Source organism: Ornithorhynchus anatinus, chromosome 12, assembly GCF_004115215.2.
Source record: "Ornithorhynchus anatinus isolate Pmale09 chromosome 12, mOrnAna1.pri.v4, whole genome shotgun sequence".
In the NCBI taxonomy this organism is placed as follows: domain Eukaryota; kingdom Metazoa; phylum Chordata; class Mammalia; order Monotremata; family Ornithorhynchidae; genus Ornithorhynchus; species Ornithorhynchus anatinus.
This window is the reverse complement of record NC_041739.1, coordinates 31,446,974-31,458,848: the sequence shown is the minus strand read 5'-3', so window position 1 is coordinate 31,458,848 and position 11,875 is coordinate 31,446,974. Positions and strand designations below refer to the sequence as shown.

At 59.3% G+C, this 11,875-nt stretch overlaps 1 long non-coding RNA gene across 1 annotated transcript; it reads right to left on the bottom strand.

The window, feature by feature from the left end:
- Window positions 1-6,556: 6,556 nt before the first annotated feature.
- Window positions 6,557-8,767, bottom strand: LOC120638712. The gene is made up of 3 exons (XR_005660597.1): window positions 8,407-8,767; window positions 7,699-8,150; window positions 6,557-7,411 (listed from the first exon to the last, which is right to left on the bottom strand). It is a non-coding gene; the product is annotated as an uncharacterized LOC120638712 (long non-coding RNA).
- Between the last annotated feature and the right edge of the window lie 3,108 nt (window positions 8,768-11,875).

Here is an 11,875-nt window from a genome sequence, read left to right as displayed (position 1 = left end):
TTGGGGGCGGGTCGACCCGAGGGAGACTTTGACGAGTCCTTACTCCGCGCCTAAAGCAGGCGTGCAATACTTCCCGGCCTCGAAGACCGTCCCCGTGCCGTTGGGACCTCGGCGTAGAACGTCAGAGCCGCTCTGTCACCGCCGTGGAGCCGTGGACTGTCTTGCTACCTCAAAAGGAAAGTGGTTTTGTTTCTCCTCCCATCTCCCCCCACCCCCAGCCATTAGAGTATGTGTGAGCGAATGGAAAGGGTTAGGTTTAGGTGCGTGGGGGGAGAGCAGTGGAGGCAGAGGAGGCCACTGTGGGCACAAAAGCTGCTTCTGGAAAGGGAGGCTGGGGCTCTGTGCAGAGAACTGGTTGTGTTTGGCTTGACTGTGGGTCTGAGCAGACCCTGGGCCTTTAATTCTATAGACGGGTCTAACCTCTGGGTGCTCACAGTCCCGTCTCCAGTGTCACTCTGTACATCCTCGCTCTCCCCCGAAGGGACCGTTCTGTTTCAGGCAGTTGGTTGAGGGGAGGAGGGAGATGGTTTGTGGAGACGTAGGCTGGAGAGGTCCTGGTCTCCTTCTTTATTCTCTTCAGAGAATCAGAATAATGGAGACCTGAGGGTGAGAGGCTTGTCACTGGTGTGAGAGAAAGAGAGAGCGTGAAGTGCATGCAGTCTGGCTGGAGCGGTGAAAATTCAGGCGTGAGTATTAGGAAGAGGAATTGCCATAGAGAGAAGTGTGGGTCAGCTGTGGATTCAGGAATTAGTAGCCATAGAGGTCTGCCACCTGGGCCGGAAGGGTAGAAAAGGATCTTTGTGGGAGAGAGAGAGAGAGTAGAGCAGCAGGAACAGTCCCCTCTTTGGAGCTACCTTGTGTTCCTGTAGTTCCCACGGAGGTGACTTTTTTCCATATTTTAAAAGGGTTGCTCCCAGGGGAGTGGGAGGTCTGTGTCAAGGTGGAGGGGCTGTGTGTCCATCCTTAGACCGTTCTTCTCTGGAGTCCTTTTAGCCACCTCGCTGAGGGTTGGTAGGGAGCCTAGAAAGCAGGAAAAAGTCCCCGGTATTGCAGGCTTTGCCATCCCTGTTCAGTCAGCAGTTATCCTGAAGATCTCCTATCCTCTGGGTCTAGGTGTGTTGTTTGTAGTTTTTTGTTTGGCCTGGGCTTGTGTCTGATGATGGGTGGAGAGGTCAGGGTCTCTGTGGTTGTCCTCTAACGTTTTTTGAACTATGGGTTGATATGCGGGGGGGGGGGAGTGGAGGGAATGTTTCCTTTAGAGAAAGTGAATTGATTGCACTTCTTCCTCTCTCTCTCTCTTTCAGCCCCATGAGCACAGTCAGATCCTCTCCCCTGCAGCTGCCAGGCTGCTGCTGTGGAGGAATCTCTCCCCTAGGACCTCCTCCACCATCTCCCAGCAGGTGAGAAGAACTTCAGCATAGCTTGCTCCCTAGCTCGGCAGCAATGGTTCCTCTCCCTCCCGGAGTCCCGTGCCAATCGTCTTCCCCCTCTGTTGCAGACTTTACTCCTCCCTTACATCCATCCCTTTCACTACTTTCTCCTCGTCCCCACGGCACCGCCGGTGCTTAATAAGGGGTTCTGCGGTAGGGAAGTATAAAAAGGCGAGAGTGGTAATCAAGAGGGTAGCAATCAAGCCTGCTGGAGATAGCTGAAGCCACTGGATCTCCCCACTCCCCCAATTTTTGTCACCTCCTATTAGAGTTGTCATTGCTCTTAGCTATGTCATCCGTGCTAGATTTTGTAATCCTATTTTTTTTCTTTTTCCCAGCCCGCCCTTTGCTTCACCCATTCTATGTGTTATCATCCACTTTCTTTCCCGATTTATCTTCGACCCCTCCTGTGAGCATTTCTCAAGCATTGCTTTCTCAATGTTTGTGAACATGCTCACAGTTTCCTGATCTGTTTAATCGTTTCTTTGAAATGCCCCCTCGCCCCAGTGGTATATTTTCCTACAGGTCACCCAGCCGCAACGCCCGGTCGGTCGTGTGGGGATAACCAGAGGGAGACTTTGACGAGCTATTACTCTGTGTCTTTAGCAGATGTTCAATACTTCTTGGCCTCGAAGACGATTCCTGTGCCATTGGGACCTTGGCGTGAAATTTCAGTGTTGCCCTATCAGTGAAATGGAGTTGTGGACTGTCCTGCCACCTCAAAGGGAAGGTGGTTTTTTTTTTTTTTCCCCCCCTCCTCCTAACCAGTGCCGTGTGTGTGTGAGAGGGAGAGACAGAATGGAAAGGGTTAGGTTTAGGTGGGTGGGGGGAGAGCAGTGGAGGCAGAGGAGGCCACTGTGGCCACAGAAGCCGCTCCTGGAAAGGGAGGCCGGGGCTCTGTGCAGAGAACTGGTTGTGTTTGGCTTGACTGTGGGTCTGAGCAGACCCTGGGCCCTTAATTCTATAGAGGGATCTAACCTCTGGGTGCTCACAGTCCCGTCTCCAGAGTCACTCTGTACATCCTCGGTCTCCCACGAAGGGACCGTTTCGTGTCAGACAGTTGCTTGAGGGGAGGAGGGAGAAGCTGTGTGGAGACCTACGCTGGAGAGGTCCCGGTCTCCTTTCATTCTCTTCTGAGAACCAGAATGATGAAGACTTGAGTGTGAGACGGATGTCAGTGGTGAGAGAGAGAGAGAGAGAGAGAGGTGCTGTGAGGCTGGAGAGGTGGAGAATGCAGGCATTAGCATTAGAAAAAGAATTAGCCATAGACGTGTGGGTCGACTTGGGAGTCAGGAATTCAGTAGCCATACAGGTCTGACACCTGGGTAGGGGGAGGGTAGATAAGGATCTTGGTGGGAGAGAAGGGTCCAGGGAAAGAGTAGAGGAGCAGGAACAGTCCCCTCATTGGAGCTGGTACAGAAGTGGCTTTTCCATATCTGTACGGGGTCCCAGGGGAGTGGGAGGTGGGTGTCAAGATAATGGGGGTATGTGTGTGTCTGTCCATCCTCGCACCATTCTTCTCTGGAGTCCTTTTAGCCACCTTCCTGAGCATTGGTAGGGGGTCTAGAAAGCAGGAAAAATGTCAGGTATTGCAGGTTTTCCCACCCCTGTTGAATCAGCAGTTATCCTGAAGGCCTCTTATTCTCTGGGTCCAGGTGTCTCTGATGGGTTTTTTTTGTGTCAACTTATTTATTTTTTTGGCCCGGGCTTGTGTCGATGATGAGCGGAGAGGTCCGTGTGTGTCTGCGTGTCCTCTAAGGGTTTTTGAACCAAATAGGTCGATATGGGGGGAGTGCAGGGAATGTTTCCTTTTGAGAAAATGAATCGATTGCACTTCCTCCCCTCTGTCGTTCTCAGCCCCAGGGGCACAGTCAGATCCTGCACTCCAGCCGCCAGGCCGTAGGGTGCTGCTGTGGGGGAATCTCTCTTCCCTAGGACCTCCTCTACAATCTCCCAGTGGGTGCGAAGAAATTCAGCACTGCTTCCTCCCTAGTTCGGCAATGATGGTTCCTGTCCCTCCCGGAGTCCCGTGCCAATCGTCTTCCCCCTCTGTTGCAGACTTTACTCCTCATTTCCATCCGTCCCTTTCACCACTCCCTCCTCGTTCCCAAGGCACCGCCGGTGCTTAATACGGGGTTCTGTGGTTAGGACGTATAAAAAGGCAAGACTAGTAACCAAGACGATTGGAGATACAAGAAGCCACTACGTCTCCCCGGTCCCCAAGATCTTCTCACCTCCTCCACATTTTTCATAGCTCCTAAGTGCCCGATTTTGTAACCTAACCTATCTTTTTTTTTTTTTATTTTTTGCTTTTTCCCAGCCCACCCTTTGCTTCACCCATCCTAAGTGTTCTCATCCACTTTCCTGCCTGATTATCTTCAACCCCTCCTGTGGTGAAAGAAGGAATTTTTTTCTCAATGTTTGTGAATATGCTCAGTTTAGTGATCTGTTTAAAAAAATAATTTTTTTTTAAATGGCCCCTCACCCGAGTTGTGCATTTTCCTACAAGTGACACAGCCGCAATGCCCGGTCGGTTGAGTGGGCATGACCAAAAGGGAGAGTTTGATGAGCTATTACTTTGTGTCTACAGCAGATGTCCAATACTTCTTGGCCTCGAGGCCCAATCCTGTGCCGTTGGGACCTTGGGGTGAAGTTTCAGTGCCGCCCTGTCAGTGAAATGGAGTCGTGGACTGTCGTGACACCTCAAAGGGAAGGTGATTTTTTTCCCCCCTTCTCGTAATCACTGGTGTGTGTGTGTGTGTGTAACTGTAAGAGAGAGAGAGAGAATGGAAAGGGTTAGGTTTAGGTGGGTGGGGGGTGCTAGTAATGAGGAAGCTGAGGCCACTGTGGCCACAGAAGCTGCTCTTGGAAAGGGAGGCTGGGGCTCTGTGCAGAGCATTGGTTTGGTTTGGCTTGATTGTGGGTCTGAGAAGACCCTGGGCCCTTAATTCTCTAGACGGGTCTAACCTCTGGGTGCTCACAGTCCCGTCTCCGGAGTGACTCTGTACATCCTCGCTCTCCCCCGAAGGGACCGTTCTGTTTCAGACAGTTGCTTGAGGGGAGGAGGGAGGTGGTTTGTGGAGACCTAGGCTGGAGAGGTCCTGGTCTCCTCCTTTATTCTCTTCTGAGAATCAGAATAATGGAGACGTGTGTGTGAGAGGCTTGTCACTGGTTTGAGAGAAAGAGAGAGAGTGAAGTGCATGCAGTGGGGCTGGAGAGGTGAAATTTCAGGCAGGAGTCTTAGGAAAAGGAATTGCCGTAGAGAGAAGTGTGGGTTAGCTGTGGAGTCAGGAAGTTGTAGCCATAGAGGTCTCCCACTTGGGGCGGGAGGGTAGGTAAGGATCCCTGTAGGAGAGAGGGGTCCAGAGCGAGAGAGTAGAGCAGCAGGAACAGTCCCCTCATTGGAACTGCCTTGCGTTCCTGGAGCTCCTGCAGAAGTGACTTTTCCATATCTGTACGGAGTTTCTCCCAGGGTAGTGTGAGGTGGGTGTCAAGATAGTTTGTGTGTGTGTGTGCTCACACCATGTTTCTCTGGAGTCCTTTTAGCCACCTCCCTGAGGGTTGGTAGGGAGCCTAGAAAGCAGGAAAAGTCCCACGGATTCCAGGTTTTCCCACCCCTGTTTAGTTAGCAGTTATCTTGAAGACCTACTAACCTCTGGGTCCAGGTGTCTTTTTGTTGGGTTTTTTTTTTGTGTTTTTGGTTTTTTTTTTGGTTTTTTTTTTTTTTTTTTTTTGGCCAGGGCTTGTTTTGATAATGAGTGGAGAAGTCAGGGTGTCTGTGATTGTCCTGTAAGGATTTTTGATTCAAATAGGTTGATATTGGGGGGGAGTGGAGGGACTGTTTGCTTTTGAGAAACTGAAATGTTTGCCCTTGTTCCCCTTCGTCTTTCAGCCCCCAGGGGCACAGTCAGATCGTCACCACTCTTGCCGTCAGGCCCCAGGGTGCTGTTGTGGGGGAATTTCTCTCCTCGGATCTCTTACATCATCTCAGAGCAGGTGAGAGGGAATTGAGTATAGGTTTCTCCCCAGGTCAGCTACAGTGGTTCGTCTCCCTCCAGGAGTCCCATGCCTATTAGCTTCTCTCTCTCTTGTAGACTAAAGTTCTCCCTTACATCCATCCCTTTCACCGCTCCCTTCTCGTCCCAAGGCACTGGTGGTGCCTAATATGGGCTTCTGCCCCTGGGAAGTATTAAAAGGCACGACCAGTAACCCGAGACTTTTGCAGATACCTGAGGCCGCTGGATCTCTCCAGTGCCCAAAGCTTTTTCACCTACCTCATATTTCTCATTGCTCTTAGCTATGTCCCATGGGCCAGATTGTGTAATCTCACTCTTTTTTTTTTTTTTTTTTTTTTTTTTTTTTGGTCCTATTCCCGCCCACCCCTTGCTTCACACATCCTAAGTGTTCTTCTCCACTTTCCTTCCCGATTATCTTCAACCACTCCTGTGGTGAATGAATTCCTTCCTCAATCTTTTTGGACATGCTCACAGTTTCCTGATCTTATTTTTTTTTTTTTTTTTTTTTTTTTTGGGAAATGGCCCCTCACCCAAGTTGTACTCTTTTCCTCCAAGTCGCAGAGCCGCAGTGCCTGGCTGTTGGAGTGGGGATGACCAAAGGGAGGATTGTACTAGGTATTGCTTTATGTCTCCAACAGATGTCCAATACGTCTTGGCCTCGAAGACCATTCCTGTATCATTGGGACCTTGGCGTGAAATTTCAGAGCTGGCCTGTCAGTGAAATGGAGCTGTGGACTGTCCTGCTCCCTCAAAAGGGAAGGTGGCTCTCTTTGTTTTCCCCACTGCCACCCCCCACACTGTCCTTTTGTGTGTGCATGTGTGTGTGTGAGAGAGAGAGAGGAGGGGGTTAGGGTTAGTAGTATTTGGGAAGGGAGCAGTGAGCCAGAGGAGGCCACTGTGGCCACAGAAGCTGCTCCTGGAAAGGGGGCCTGGGGCTCTGTGCAGAGAACTGGTTCTGTTTGGCTTGACTGTGGGTCTGAGAAGACCCTGGGCCCTTAATTCTATAGAAGGGTCTAACCTCTGGGTGCTCACAGTCCTGTCTCCAGAGTCACTCTGTACATCCTCAGCCTCCCAGGAAGGGGACTCTTCTGGGTCAGACAGTTGCTTGAGGGGAGGAGGGAGAAGGTTTGTGGAGACCTAGGCTGGAGAGCTCCTGGTCTCCTCCTTTATTCTCTTCTGAGAAATAGACGGGAGGAGACTCGAGTGTGAGAGCGATGTCTGTCAGTGGTTAGAGAGAGAATGTGGCGCTTTGATGCCGGAGAGGTGGATAATGCAGGCATTGTATTAGAAAAAGAATTAGCTCTCAAAGTGCGGCTAAAGTTTGGAGTCGGGACTTTAGTAGTCACCTAGGTCTGACATCACGGGGAGTTGGGGAGGTCAGACAAGGTCATTCTTGCGAGTGTTCGGTTCGGTGAAAGAGAACAGCCCGAACGTCTCATCGGAACCGCCTTGCCTTCCCGTCGTGACTACGGTAGCGGCTTTCCCGTATTCTTAAGGGGTCGGTCTCAGGGGGATGGGAGGTGGGCGTCCCTAAACGGACCATTCTCGTCCGGAGTCCTTCTAGCCCCCTACGCGAGGGTCGGTAGGGAGCCCAGAAAGCAGGAAGAAGTTCTCGGTACGGTAGGCTTTCCCATCCCAGTGGGCGGCGGTCATCCGGAAGACCTCCCATCCTCCGGGTCCAGGGCCGCCGGTGGCGTCTTTCGTTTCGGCCCGGGCCTGCGTCGACGATGGGCGGAGCGGTCGTGTCGTGCGTGGTCGGTCCGGGAAGGTTTTTCGAACGACGGGCGGGTTATGGGGGGACCGGAGGGAATGTCTCCTTTTGAGCGACTGAGTCGTGTGCACTTCCTCTCCTCTCTCTCTCTCTTTCAGCCCCCAGGAGCACAGTCGGATCGTCTGCACTCCAGCTGCCAGGCCACGGGATGCCGTTATGGGGGAATGGTTCCCCTGGGAGTCCCTGTACCATCCCTGAGCAGGTGAGAAGGAATTCAGTGTTCTGGGCAGCTCGGCAACAACGGTCCCTCTCCCTCCCGGGGTCCCCCGCCCATCGCCTTCGCCCACCGTCGCAGACCTAACCTCTCCTTTACATCCATCCCTCTCACCGGTCCCTCATCGTCGAGGTGCCGCCGGCGCTCGATCCAGGGTCCCGCATTAGGGAAGTATTTAAAAGCAACGACGACGTACCGAGGCTTCCGGAGATACCGAAGGCACCGGATCCCCGTGGTCCCCCCCCACCTTTCTCACCCACTCCCCACCTGTCATCGCTCTCGGTTATGTCACATGTGCCGGATTTGACAGTCGTCCTCCTTCCGGCCCGCCCCTCGCTTCACCCATCCTAGGTGTCGTCGTTCACTTTCCTTTCCGATCATCTTCAACCACGCCTGTGGTGAAGGAATGAAATCTTTCCTCGATGTTAGCGAACATGCTCACAGTTTATAGATCTCTTCATCTTTCCAATCGTCTGTGCAATGGCCCTTCACCCAAGTGGTAAACGTTAGTCCGAGTCACACCTCCACGACGGCCGGTCGGTCGAAGGCGAGGGGTTGGGGGCGGGTCGACCCGAGGGAGACTTTGACGAGTCCTTACTCCGCGCCTAAAGCAGGCGTGCAATACTTCCCGGCCTCGAAGACCGTCCCCGTGCCGTTGGGACCTCGGCGTAGAACGTCAGAGCCGCTCTGTCACCGCCGTGGAGCCGTGGACTGTCTTGCTACCTCAAAAGGAAAGTGGTTTTGTTTCTCCTCCCATCTCCCCCCACCCCCAGCCTTTAGAGTATGTGTGAGCGAATGGAAAGGGTTAGGTTTAGGTGCGTGGGGGGAGAGCAGTGGAGGCAGAGGAGGCCACTGTGGGCACAAAAGCTGCTTCTGGAAAGGGAGGCTGGGGCTCTGTGCAGAGAACTGGTTGTGTTTGGCTTGACTGTGGGTCTGAGCAGACCCTGGGCCTTTAATTCTATAGAGGGATCTAACCTCTGGGTGCTCACAGTCCCGTCTCCAGAGTCACTCTGTACATCCTCGGTCTCCCAGGAAGGGACTCCTCTGGGTCAGACAGTTGGTTGAGGGGAGGAGAGGAAGGGAGGTGCTGGAGGGCAGGCAGGCGAGGTCCGGGTCTGCCGGGTTGTCTTCAGAGAAATGGAATGAGGGGGAGAGTCGAAGCGCGACCCGTTTCAGGCGTAGCGAATGAGGTGCAGCGAGGCGGGAGCGATGAAAAAGCGGGACTCGGGATGGTAGAGTTTGATCGTCTGCCACCTAGCAAACCCTGGGAGCGCTTGCAGCGGAGACGATCGGCCCCACGGGCCCGACGCTCTCCCCCGGAGAGGGGGATCCGGCGCGGACGTAGGGCCGCGCCGAGAGGGGACGGTCCTCCGCGCGGCCTCGCCCCGCCCCTCCGTCGCGGAAGGGGGCCTCGTCCGTCCCCGTCGGGGCCCGTCTCCCGGGGCGTGCGAGGTCCCCGGGGACGGGGGGCGTGCCTTCGGGTGCGCGTCCGTGCCATCCTTCCCTAGAGCCCCCCGCCGCCTCCTCCCCGGGTCGGGTCCGGAAGAACGGGAAGCGGCGACGGTCCCGGGCGTGGCCGGAAACGTCCCCTCGGGTCCGTCTCCCCGGCCGTCGCCCCGGAGACGTCTCGGTCGGCGCGTGGAGGCGTCGGGCGGCCCAGGGGCCGGGGAGCGCGGCATCCCGCGTGCCCGGGGGCGTCGTCTGCGGCGTCTCGAGCGGCGGGGCGATTCGGGAGGGGGCGGAGGGAGTGGAGGGAACGGTCCTTCAGAGAAGCCGGATCGCCCGTCTCCCCCCTCCTTCGTCGCCGCGCTTCTAGGAGCCTCCCCGGGTCTCCCGCCTCCCCGCTCCCGTGACCGCCCGGGGGACCCGACGGGACCGTGGCGCCCGGACCGCCTCACGCCCGTCCCGGCGGGTAAGAAGGAGATCGGGCGTCCGGTCCCTCGCTCGGCCACACCGGTCATCCTCCGTCCCCGACCGCCCGCCCGGCGGGCGTCCGAACCGCGGCCCGAAAGGCCCGGCGGTCCTAGCGTCCCGTCCGTCCCGGGGGCCCCTCTCGGCGCCGGGAAGGGCGGTCCCGTGGTCGGGAGGTCCTCCCTCCGTCGTCCGAGCGCCCCCCTGCGGGGCGATCCCCGAGGTCCCCCATTCCGTCATCGCGCCCCCGTGCGCCTCGCTCGCCTCGTCCGTAAAACGGGGAATGGAAGCGGAGCCCCCCAAGGGCCGTCCCGATCTTCCCCGTCTGTATCCCGGTGGTTCGACGTAGGGGTCGGCACCCGGCAGGCTCCGAGCCCAGACGCACACGATAGAGAGCGTCCCGCGCCGCGCCGCACGGGTCCGGCCGCCACGAGCGACCTCGAGCCTCGGACCGGCCCCGTCTCCGTCACGTCCCCTCTCCGTCCCTTCGCCGGAACCCCGTCCCCGCTCGCCCTCGGGGCCCAAGCTCGGAACCCCTCCGGTCCCCGCGGCCACCGCGACGGTCGCCCCGGCTCCCGTCTTCCCGCTCGCCGTCGGGAAGGGCGAGCGTCCCGGGTGAGCGTCGGGCCGCTCTCCCTCCCGGTCCCCCAGCCCCGAGCTCCGGCCGCGGCCAGGTCGGGGCGGGACGATGGAGGGCGGAAACGTCCCCGGTCTCCCGACCGTGGACGGGCCGCGTCCCTCCCGGGTCCGAGGACCTCCCGTCCGCCGTCCGCACCGCGGCCTCGACCCGGAGGTCGGCCCCGTCGCGGAGACGCGGCCGGGGGCTCTCCCGCCACCTCCGAGGGAAGGTTTCGAAAAAAGAACATCCTTCCGGCGTGTGTGCGAGAGAACGCAAGGATCTCGGGGTAAGCGCAGAGAGAAGCGTGAGGCCGAGGAGGGCCCCGCGGCCCTAGGAGGGCGCTTCCGGAACCGGGGGCCGGGGCCCCGGGCGGAGAACGGGTCCCCCGGGACCGGATCGCGAGCGCGAGCGGAGCCGGGGCCCCGAATCGTCCAGGGGGGTCCGACGTCGGGGCACCCGCGGTCCCCGGCCCCAGCGTCCCCCGGCCGTCGTCCGTCTCCGCCGCGGGCGGTGTCCCGTGCCGGGAGGCCGTGTCCCGGGGAGGAGGAGGTCTCGGGAGGTGAGAGGCGCGGCGGGTCACGGTCTCCTCGATCGAACCGGCCAGCCTCCGGCGCCGCCTCGAGCAATCGACCGTCGTCGCCGCGGTCTTTCTTCGGTGAGGTTTCGGAATCGGGACGTGGGGAAACCGTCTCGGCAAGGAGCGCGGCGGCGCCCGGGGGCTCCAAAGAGCCGGGGATCGGGGACGGTGGCCGCCGAGAGGTCCCCGGTGCCGGAGTCGGCCGGCGTCCGTCGCGGGCGGTCACGCGGTCGGGGCGGGAGGACCCCGGCGCGGGCCGGGCAGGCGGGCGGGGGTCCCGGATCCCGTTCCGAGACACGGCGTCCCGGGGACCGGCGCCGCGAGACGGACGTCCGCGGCGAACCGCCGAGGAGCCGCGAGGCCCTCGCCCCGAGGCCGGGGAGCGGCGGCCGCGGGCCCCGTGCGAGTGTCGGACGGGGAACGTCTAGAAGGCCGGGGGACGGAACCGAGGGGTCGGGCGCGGGAGGCGGCGAGGGCGCGGCCAAGGGGCGTCTCCCCGGACCCGTCTCGGTCTGCTCCCGCGCTTCCCCCCCCCCCCCCCCCCGAAGGTGCCCGGCCGGATCCGCGAGGAGTCGTTCCCGGGGGGGCGGGATGTCGGTGGGAAGACCACGTGGGGCGGGGCGGGGCGTCCCCCCGTCGTGTCGTGCAGTCGCCTAGCCTCGCGGCCGGTTTCGATCGGCGACCCCGCGCGGCCCGTCCCGGCACCCGCGGGCCTTCTCGATCCGCGCCTTCCCCGTAGGTGGCCTCGGGCCCCGCCCGTCCCCTGGTGTCTTCGAGCGTGTGTGCGGCCGTCGTTCGGGACGGCGAGCCCGGCGGGTCGGTCGTCGGTGGGTCGGGGAGGAGGAACGGGCGCGACCATCGACGGAGACGGCCCGTCCGCCCGCCGTCTTCCCCCTCCCGAGCCGCCCCGGCGGACCCCGTCCCCTCCCGTCTTCATCCCGCCGGGCGCCGTCGGGACCGTCCCGCCTATCCTCGGTGAGACGAGATGCAACTCCGCTCTCTCCCCGCCTTCGGGAACCCGCCCGGCCGGCGTCGCCCCCCGCGGGGGTCCCGACCGCACCGCGCCTCGGTCGCCACCCCCACCCGGGTTCCCGACGGTCCGCGTCCGTCGGGGGGAAGGGAGCGGCGGAGGGCGTCCCCGACGGCGCCGCTCGAGGGGGGGCGAGTCCCGACGACGGCTCGCCGGACGGCGAGGCGCCCGCCGCGCCTTCGGCTCTCGAGGACGGTCCCCGTGCGGACGCGGATCGTGGGACGGAATCTCCGACCCCGTCCTCCCGAGGACACGGGGTCGTGAGTCGTGTCGACCCCTCCGAGGGAAGGTGAGATTCGCGGTCGTC